Source organism: Pteropus vampyrus, unplaced genomic scaffold (assembly GCF_000151845.1).
Source record: "Pteropus vampyrus isolate Shadow unplaced genomic scaffold, Pvam_2.0 Scaffold139, whole genome shotgun sequence".
Classification (NCBI taxonomy): domain Eukaryota; kingdom Metazoa; phylum Chordata; class Mammalia; order Chiroptera; family Pteropodidae; genus Pteropus; species Pteropus vampyrus.
This window is the reverse complement of record NW_011888920.1, coordinates 3377128-3387419: the sequence shown is the minus strand read 5'-3', so window position 1 is coordinate 3387419 and position 10292 is coordinate 3377128. Positions and strand designations below refer to the sequence as shown.

Here is a 10292-nt window from a genome sequence, read left to right as displayed (position 1 = left end):
TTCCAGACTCATTTTGTTTATTTTCTGCCCCAGTCCTAGAATCAGTCATTTCTTCAAGGGGTCCTGGTTTCTTTTATTGGAGAATGGTGATAGAAACCAAGATCTTGTTGTGATATTGTTGCTTCTAGGCTCTCTCAGTTGACAGCAAGGAAATATGTTTGTGTGTACTAACTTTTGTCTATTTGCCTATCTATAAATATTTCTGTATGTGTCCATCTATATCTATATTATGCTAATATGAGCTCATACCTATGTGTCCAACTCTAATCCATTACCATATGGATGGATCATTCTTGTCTGTAAACTCCTACTCCAGGTAGTGAGGAATTTGGCTCTCTTTAGCCATCTATCTACTTAATTATTGAATTCAGTGTAATGTAGTTGTTTCAGAATTGTTAACACTCCCTTGGGAAGCAGTTTTGTCAACTAGAGCACAGGGTTTATGTGCAGTTTTGGAGTACAGAGTTAACGTGTGGAGTTTTGCAGACTCCGCTCATTTCCCAGGGTACGTAGGTCAGCACCTTTCTTCTCCATCACCTTCACTGATATTTTTTCATACATTTGTAATACAGAGTTATTTCTATATATTTATAATTTGCATACATTAAGGTTTTTTTTTTTTTTTGTACTGTACAATCCTATGAGTATTGGTAAATTCATAGTGTCATGTGTCCATCATTACAGTATCATGAGGGATACATTTCACTGCCCTAAAAAATCTCCTGTGCTTCACTTATTCAATCCCACCTCTCTCTTTACACAAGATCCCTGGCTAATACTGATATTTTTGCCATTCTACAGTTTTGCCTTTTCCAGAATGTCATATAAATGGAATCATACAGTATGTAGCATTTTCACACTGGTGTCTTTTGCTTAGCAGTGTGCATTTAAAATTAATAGATGTCTTTGTGTGGCTTGAGAGCTCATTCCTTTTTTTTTTTTTCTTCTGAATAGTATTCCTTCATATGGGTGTACCGCAATTTGCTTATCTATTCATTTATTGAAAGACATCTTGGTTGCTTCTGTTTTTGGCAATTATGAGTAAACCCGCTATAAAAATTCACTTTGCACATTTTTATGTAGATGTAAATTTTCAATCCAGTTAGAAAAATACCTAGAACTGTAATTGCTGGACTTTGGTTAGCTCTGTAAGAAACTATCAGAGTGTCTTTCAGAGTGGTTGTACCATTCTCTTCATTCTCTCCAGAAATTGGTATTATCAGTTTTTGGATTTTAGTCATTCTAGTAGATGTGCTTTTTCCCTCAACATTTTAATAAACAAAAATAGCACCTGCCTTCTCCTTACAATTTCAGCATGCAAACTATAAAAATTTTGTTTTCCTGTGTTGTCATTCTGAGTGCTTTTCCAAGATTTTATGACTTAATTTAGATACTGCTTAAAAAATTCATAGTCAGATTTTTAGCATAAATGATCCATGGTACAGATAAGTGGAATCTTTTTCTCTGATTTGCTAAAAATAAGTTCCCGGAATAGAGTTAGCCAGCATTATACAGAGCGAATGAAATCTTTTAGGAATTTGGGTGTAACTTCGAAATGATATGACTTGTAATCCTATTTTTTGAAGATGTTAAAAGTATAAGATGCCACAAACTGTCTTTGTTAATATCATTATGCTCTCCTAGTCCCCAGCTTGCTGTAGTATAATTCCTTTCAACACTGTCAGTGGTCAGTGAGTCAACTCACTAAACTCTAACTCTTATTACTCATAAGCAGATTTCTCAAGCCTCTTAAAATATCTCCTATTGCTCTTTTCTCAGGAGATAGGTATCACTTCTATTTAATATCTGCAAAACTCCTAACGGGGGAAAAAATTATGTCTCACTTAGAACAGAAGAAATAGAAGCACAGATAGGTCAAACTACTTGTATAGGGTCATGCCATTAGCTTGTTGGGAAGGGCAGGAAGACTAAGGCTCTGATGTAAGAGTCTGCTGCATTACTTATTGACCCTCCTCAACTGCTTCTATTACAAAAGAGTAATCGTTATTTTTGTTTTTCCTTTGAATTAGAAAGTTTATTTTTTCCTTAATATATATGAAAAATGATTGTGGGCCCATATTATTTCATATGTCCAACTCATAGGTCATTTTTGTTGCTGTCTCATGGAGTAAATTCATAGCAATTTCACCCATTTGCTTTTTGAATTTAAATACTATTTTTTGCCTTTACTCCTTTTGAATCTTTAGCTCAAATGAACACACTACTTCCCTTCTTCCTCTTACTTCTTCTTTTTTATTTGTTGACTGTTATTTACTAAATTAATCATTTCTTACCTGTGAGTCAAATTTTACTTTTGGCCCATTTTGTTATGTCTCTGTTTTTATTGTTCTTTGCATAATTCTAGCCTTGACTCAACAATACATTTTTAATAACATGCTGTTTATATAGCCCAAAAAATTAACGAAAATTTTAAGTAAGATTAGAATTAAATTGAAAAATTCTCGATTCTAAGCTAGATGAGTTGTCATTCTTATTAGCCTTGAGTTCAGCACTTCAGTCAATTTTAAGTGTTTTTAATAGCATTTTTATCACAGCTTATTAAAATTAATTTGATGAGTAGAATATTCTGAGTCACAATCAAGATGTTAGTCAAATTAAGGCTTTTATATATGATATATATAAATGGTACATATGAGATAACATGGTTATTATCTCACTGTCAGTCTATTTTTAAAAAGCAGAAATACTAATCTCAATTTGTTTTTCATTAGCCCTGCATAAAAGATTCTCAAATGTTTTATTTTCTATGTAGCAAACTATGGACAATTATGTATTGTGGATGATTTTTGTAGGTGTTTTGGAGTTCTCTTTCCCTTTAATGTTATCTGTGATGGTAGGTAGTTAAAGTGAGATGAGATTCATTTCAGATGTTGTGTAACTGAGCCCATACTTCCAATTCCTGACTTATCATGTTTTTTTCTCTTTATTTCCACCAAATGTGGTTTTAACTTTAAGATGAGAAATAATAATTTTCTTGGGTGAAGAGAAAAGATATAGATTTGGAAATACTAGTCAGAATTTTCCCCTGTGATATAAATGAATTTTATTTGAGCCTATGTGGACAGCCTGTTCATTGCTATCTACTACTGTTATGCTGCCGATTCAGTTGGAGTAGGCTGTTGGGTAATAGAGAATGGTCGGGAATATGAAGGATTGGACTTTACTTCCCACGTAGAGAAGGGGAGTCAGAAGAACCAGCTGCAGGTCCTCACAGAAGAGGTGAATCATTGATGGTGTGGGGGAGAATTTCATTTGAAGTTAGAGGAATGTTGGTGACAGATATGAAGAGAAACCAATGGGTCACACTCACAGGAGTTGTTTGAGGAAAAAGCAGATGTGATTTTCATCAGCAAGAATGCTAAAGTAATTTCTGACTCATACATACTGGTCAGGATTGAACTTTGTCCATAGTTAGACAAGGAAAAAAGAGGAAAAGCCAACTCTGAAAATATCAGTTTTTATTTTAACATTGATGAATTTGTTTTTGCCCTTCTAGAGAGATATATTTTGGGTTATTGATTTGAATCCTAATCCCAGAAATAATTATCTCTACTTCAGACCTTTGAACAGTGGATTCTACTAGTGATTGTATAGCAGAATCATCTGGAGACATTAAAAAAAAAAAAAAAGAGGCTTATAGACACTATACTCAGATATTGTGATTGGTAGTAGGAATTTGTAGTTTTAAGAATAAGCTCCCAAGATAATTGTAGTGTGCAGCCATGATTTGTCACCTTAATTTAAAGCTGTCCCGCTTCTAGGCAAGGATGCTTAAGAAGCTTTAGTTTAATTCTTATGGAATTTAGTACCAAGTTATACTTACTGCTACTTGAGGTTCTAGAATCTGGATTTCTTATTCTGCCTTGTTTCTGAGAGTGGGGTGCTGCATTGTACACCACTCAATTCCTTTTACTTATTCCACATCTCTTCAAGACTTTTAATTCTGCTTCTGAACCCTAAACAGGAACTGGGGCCCTGCTTCCATTCACTGCCCTTTGTCTTCTGGATTCAGGCTTAATGCTTGCTTCCTGCTAGATATTCTGTGTTCTAGTCATGCTTTTTTTTATCTGTACCAAATCTCCTTGATGCTGAGGACTGCTGGCTTAGGCTGCCACCATCTGCACCATACATTTATGATATCATGTCTTTTTCTGATTTCCTCCTGTCTCTGTGTAAGTGGGCATAACTAGTTCCTGGTAGGTCCCATATCTAGTTCCGGGTGGCTCTCTCCCTTTCTTCGTCCTATGTCATTAACTTTGCACAGATGTGTGGTGGATTTTTGTTCAACTGATGTAAGAAATAGTGGGTTACACATAGTTTTAATGCAATGCCGGCTTAAGTAGTAACATTTTTCTCTCCACTACTACTAAGACTAGAAATCCTATTAGTTACCAGAGGACAGAGTTAGCCTAGGGGGAGGAGGAATAAAGTGGGCAATAGAGTGAGTTTGTAGCTGCTGTGGGAAAGAGAAGTTTATACTTGTCTGTGAGCTTTCATAAAGCAGCATCATTAGAGGATCTTTACAAAGGAGAGGCCAGAAAGATTTCAGCCAGAGAATAAGCAGAACAGTGACAAATGATCCTGCTTCTCATGTGTTGTTCCACTGAGTGATTAGTGCCTGGAAAACTTTGACTGAAAATAGCCTGGTTTGCCATAATTTTTCTATTTTTCATCCCGTTTCTCCTGATTCTGTGTATTCCTACAATATTACAACACTTCTTTTACCTTTTCATTCACTTTTAGTACCTCAGACTGTTTTTCATTTATCTCTTTTTTTTGTTTGTTATCATACCCTTTTTTTCATTATTCTGATTCTCAATTCTACATATTAATAAAAAGGAACTGCAGATCTATGAGGCATTTAAAAGTTTACTTCTCTTAATTTGTCATTACTTTTTGCTTTTGTGCCATATTTACGCTTAATTTTTTAGATGACACCTTGAGTTATCAAGAGCCTCTAACTTGTTTCGAATCTACAAAACTTCTTTAAAGGTTCTAAATGATCACTGGGGCTTTAGCTGAACTAAATTTTATTGTATTAACTATAAGAAAAGGTTTATTGATCCAGAGATATGTATATATAATATTGTAGAGAATATTTCCTTTATTAAAGAAACACTTTTCAAGTACTTTTTTTCCATTAATATATATATTTATTGAGTATCTACTTTTTTCAGGTACTGTCCTAGGGATCAACAAAGAGAAAAACAAAGTGGGGAGGCAGACAACAACAACAAAGAAAGTACACAAATAACAAAAAAATGCTAACTTCCTAGTGATATGTGTTATGAAGAAATATAATGGAATAGAATATAAAAGAGAGTGACAAGGGCTTAAATAATAAATATATTAATGATAATCATTTTTAATTCATTTAAGCAATTCTAATAGTATTTCTACAGTTCTATAGTGTTTCTGTTGTTTCAATGTTCACATCATTTACCCTGATATGAAAGAAGTTGATGAAAGTTCTGGTTTCTTGACTGATGTTTGAGTAGCAGTTGCCTCAAGAATGAGGCAGTGATGCTGAGTCATAGTATATTGGGCTGGACAGGGTCCTACTGTGTTTATCCATTTCACAAATATTTGTCGAGTACTCTCTGTGTATCAGGCCTGTGCTAGTTCTAGAGATTTGACAACAAGGCAGACATAATCTCTGCTCTCCTGGCACTGTGAGTCTTGAAGCTCATGGGAAGTCATATGACGCAAGGAATAGAATTTCTCTGCTTAGTGGACAAAATCAAAGGCTGCTTGTGTGTGGACACTGGAAAACAGCCATCCCAAGAGAAGTGGGAGCACTATCCCAAAATAGACTGAGAAATTTGAGATTCAAAACTCTTTTATGTGGTGAGAGGGAAACCCTATCATAAAAAAAAAAAAATCCAGATATCAAATGCATCCTTAAGCTTTCTCTACTCTCATTCTCTTTCTGTCTCTCTATATACATACATGCACATATACCTATATACATAAGTACATCTATGCACACATATATACATATACATATAAGTAAATCACATAGTGCTTTACTATTTATAAAAAACTTTCCCATATATTATTTTGTTCCTTGTTAAACTCTATAGTTAGCCATTTACAAATGAAATAAGGCCAAGATCGTGAGTTACTCAAGATCACAAAGCTAATAACTGATTGAAATTAGATTTGAATTTAGCTTTCTCAGAAAAGGAGCATAGGTCTTTATTACCATGTTAAAAATTTCTGTTTCTGAAAATAAATGATAATTGTAATATATCTTTCACCTAAAAGAATCATTCCTGTTTCTTACTTTGGCCGACTCCTTGAATTTAAAGATATTTTATCAATAACTTTTGCCAGTGATGACTCTGGTTATAGAAGTATTTTTCTATCTCCAGAGGAAAAAAGATCCAGAGGGCAAGGATTTTGAGCTGATAAAAATGAGAAGTATCCAGCTTATACTTTTATTATAGTGCGTTTTATTAAGTGCTTCCTAATTATTTACTTATCTTTCTCTTCAATTTGCCTGTGGGTACCTGGTGGATAAGTGCCATGTTTAACCCTTCATTACCACATCAACAGGGCAGAGTGCCTAGAAAGGTAGATACCCAAGAAATATTTTTTTAAAGACCAAGAAAGACTGAGGAACTATTCTAGAGGAAGGAAAACTAAAGACACAAGACAAACAAATAGTGGATGATCCTTTATTGGATCTTGAACTAGGGAAAAAAAACAGCTATAAGGAACATTAGGACAATAAGCAAAATTTAAATATGGAATGTGGATTAGATAGTATTGTACTAACATTAAATTTCCTCATCTTTATAATTGTACTTTGTTTATGTAAGGGAGCATCCTTGTATTTAAGGGTAGAGGAGTATGATGTCTGCTACTTACCTTCATATGTGTGTGTGTGTGTGTGTGTCTGTGTGTGTGTGTGTATGTGTTTGTGTGAAAGGGAAGGGGAGAGAGAATAATAAAGCAGATGATGTAAATTTTTAACAAATTAGTGAATCTTGGTAAAAGAATTTGGGAATTTTTTGTACTATTACTGTAGCTTTCCTCTCAGTGAAATGATATTAAAATGAAACATTTCTAAAAATTGTTGAATAAAATTATATTTAAAATAAATCATAAGTCCAAAGGGAATTTCTATTTTTACTTGATTGTAACCCTAATTTAAAAAATTTCAAAAGTAAACTAAACTAACAAACATAAATGAGTTTTAAGAGCTTGTAATCTATTTTTATACTTAAATGATTTTGCTTTTTCTAACACTATCCCTGAAGGCACCCAATTCTACATAATCAGTGTCCAGATTGGAGCCCATCTATGGAGCTTATTTTCCTCAAGTTTCATGGTCTTACTTATAACCTGATTTAGTGATATGGACCTTGAAGGTGAAATTAGATTAGTGTCTGAACATAGTCCCACTTTGTTTATCTAATATTCCAGGGCACTTGATATCACAATAGGTGATAAGTTCCTTCATGTTTCAGATCATTTTATTTATTCTTCTTCACATAAGAAAATGTTGTTCAAGAATAATAACATACATTCCAGAACAATAAAAGTGATAAAACTGCTGCCTCCTTCTATTGCTTGTTACCTATTTTCTTCTTACTATAGTGAGTGATATCTATACTGGGACATACTCCTTTCTTTAATTTTTTTACTCCTAGGTTATGACAGTTTTGGACTTCCCAAACACTCTCCCTGAATTCAAAAGCCTCATCAATCATTGACATAATCTCTTCTGCAGACTCTTGAGTTTTTGATTGCTTCCCTGACATTTTAAATACTCAAGGTAACTTAGTTTTCACAGTCTGTCATCAGTCATTAGGTAATATTGCAGTGTGCTATAAAAGTGTTTCTATATTTAGCAGTAGTGCTTTCTGCTTCTCTATATGGCAATGTGTACAATTAGTTAAATAGAATCTTCACTTGAAGCAGGAACTCACACTAAGGAGCTCGATTTTTTTAAATCAAGCTAATAAGAGTGTAAAGTGAACCGTTTAGAAGATGATGGAAAATCCTGTGACTATAACTATATATGGTTAAAATTATTACCACTGCTCAGATTTTTAAATTAATAAGAGGACCAAGCATCTACTGTATGCTGCATATTCATTTCCCTTCTTGTTGAAATAAACAAATGAAGTATCAGTTTAAATAATAGTGTTCATTTTAGATACATATTAAATTCTTTAAAACCTTAATTGTATAGAAATAGTGGGGTTTAAGTGAATTATCCTCAAATTTCAAACTTTGGGACCATAAGCAAACATACGAGGTAGATAAAATGTCATCTGAGGTCCTCTTAAGTTCTCCTTAACTTCCCTCTCTCACTCTCTCAATCTTTGCATACACTAACATATACACTTTTATGCTGTTGTGGACCTCACAACCCCAATCTTTTGGAGAAAAAATCTTTAATTAAATGATAGGATGAATCTAGTTGCTAATAGGAAGCAAAAATCCAAGTACAGTGGTATTCACAAACCAGTGTCCCTGCTTTCACAGTGTATAAATGTTAGGCAGATAGAAGAGACTTATGGGATAGAATAAATTTTGGCATTTCCAAATAGGAGCTTTATTTCTCTTGGCTTCAATCTTATTTATGTTAAATCCTTGGATAGTTCTGATGAGTGAAACAAGGATGTTAGTAGTAAGCTTCACTGGAGTGTAGGATCTGAAAACAGCAGAATTTAACTTTATTGGTCATTGTTTAAAAAGAACATTGCCCATATTGTGAGATTTGCATTTAGAACGACAGAGCTGAGTGCCTAGAACAAAGTTACCATAGTCATAGGCTAAGAAAAACCTCAAATGCCTAAGCCTTCTAGGGCACCAGGCCAACTGTCACTGTTAGTGGGATAGAAAAAAATGAACTATGATGACCTTTGACATCCTTCTGGAAACTAGAAAGGAAATAGCAGCAATGATCTGGCAAGCCTTGGGAGTGGGCCCAGAAGAGAAAAGCCAGCATGTTTTTTTGTTTGTTTATTTTTTATTTTTATTTATTTTTTTTACTTTTAATTATGACTTTTTTCTGCAGCATACTAAAGGGGTACTTTGAAAAGAATGTGACATCTTTCATTGTGTGTGAATTCAAAATCTTACAGCTTTATGACCTTTTTTTCCTGTCAGGTACTAGATTTAGATGACCTTTTGGGTAATGCATTTTTGTTTGCTTTTGAATATTAAGAAAGATCTCTCATATATCTTTTTGTTTTCCTTAGGAGTTAAAGAGTGTCAGGGAAGTGATAAAAGTTTTTGGGAAAAATAAGACCTCCAAATTCAGACAGTTTTGTTTTATATCTCTTTTAGATCAGGTAGCTATAAGCTTACCTATTAAATATTAAAATATCTATAAGTATAAAGCGTTTGGTATAGTTTCCTTTCTCCTGGTTCTGTTTTTTTGCCTTCCTCTCTAAAAAGTAAATTGCCCTTCTCTTTGTCGCCTCTACTTGTGCCTGCCCAGTGGGGGCTGCTCTCTTTTGGAGATTCCAAGGGAGGGAATATGAGTGACAGGGTGCAGATTGGAATGAATAAGTTTTGCTCTCACGGCTTTGAGAGATCCGCCTAATTTGAGAAATGATTCTTGGGGAACTAAAATTAGAAAAAAATTTTTCAATTACAGTAGACATATAATATTGTATTACTTTTAGGTGCACAACATAATGATTAGACATTTATGTAATTTATAAAGTGATCATTTTAAAAGATGAGGACAGGGAATAATTCTTATGTTATGTCTGTAGGATCTGCCAGTGTATCAAACTAGATATACCGCATACAACTTCACATCTTCCTTTCTCGTCTGCTCCGAATTTAAGGATTTGGATTTTCACTAATATTTTCCAATCTCTGGCACGCCTTTCTGTTAATTTTGTGGGTGTGTCCTGGTGTGTTAATAACAAACTTTGCTTATTGTTTTCTAGGTGACTATGAGTGCTTTTCTTAATTATTACTTTATTTTACTCCTCTGCAATTCTTCCTTCTTAGTCTCTCTCCTAGCTTCAGCATAAAAGAGGATCCAACACATGCCCACATGTGCTATCACTGTTACCACCACCATCACTTTCGTTTTGGAATGGGAACAATTTAAGAACTTAAAGCCAGAGGCCTCTCAGTATCCACTCCATATTTTCTACATTAATGTACATTTTCTACATTTCTACATTAATGAGCACTCTTGAATTTTAATTAAAATTTAAAGCAACCTGAGTATTCATTTATTCATTCATACATTTATTCAACAAATATTTATTTTGTACAGAGTGCTGGCATTG

The 10292-nt window shown here is 33.9% G+C and overlaps 1 long non-coding RNA gene across 1 annotated transcript in view; it reads left to right on the top strand.

Moving 5' to 3' along the window:
• The window catches only part of LOC111744692, a 22681-nt gene extending 15553 nt beyond the window's left edge, over positions 1 to 7128 (top strand). Inside the window, exon 3 of the long non-coding RNA XR_002782283.1 lies at positions 5199 to 7128. This is a non-coding gene — a long non-coding RNA (uncharacterized LOC111744692). The remainder of the gene's footprint in view (positions 1 to 5198) is intronic.
• Positions 7129 to 10292: the final 3164 nt, after the last annotated feature.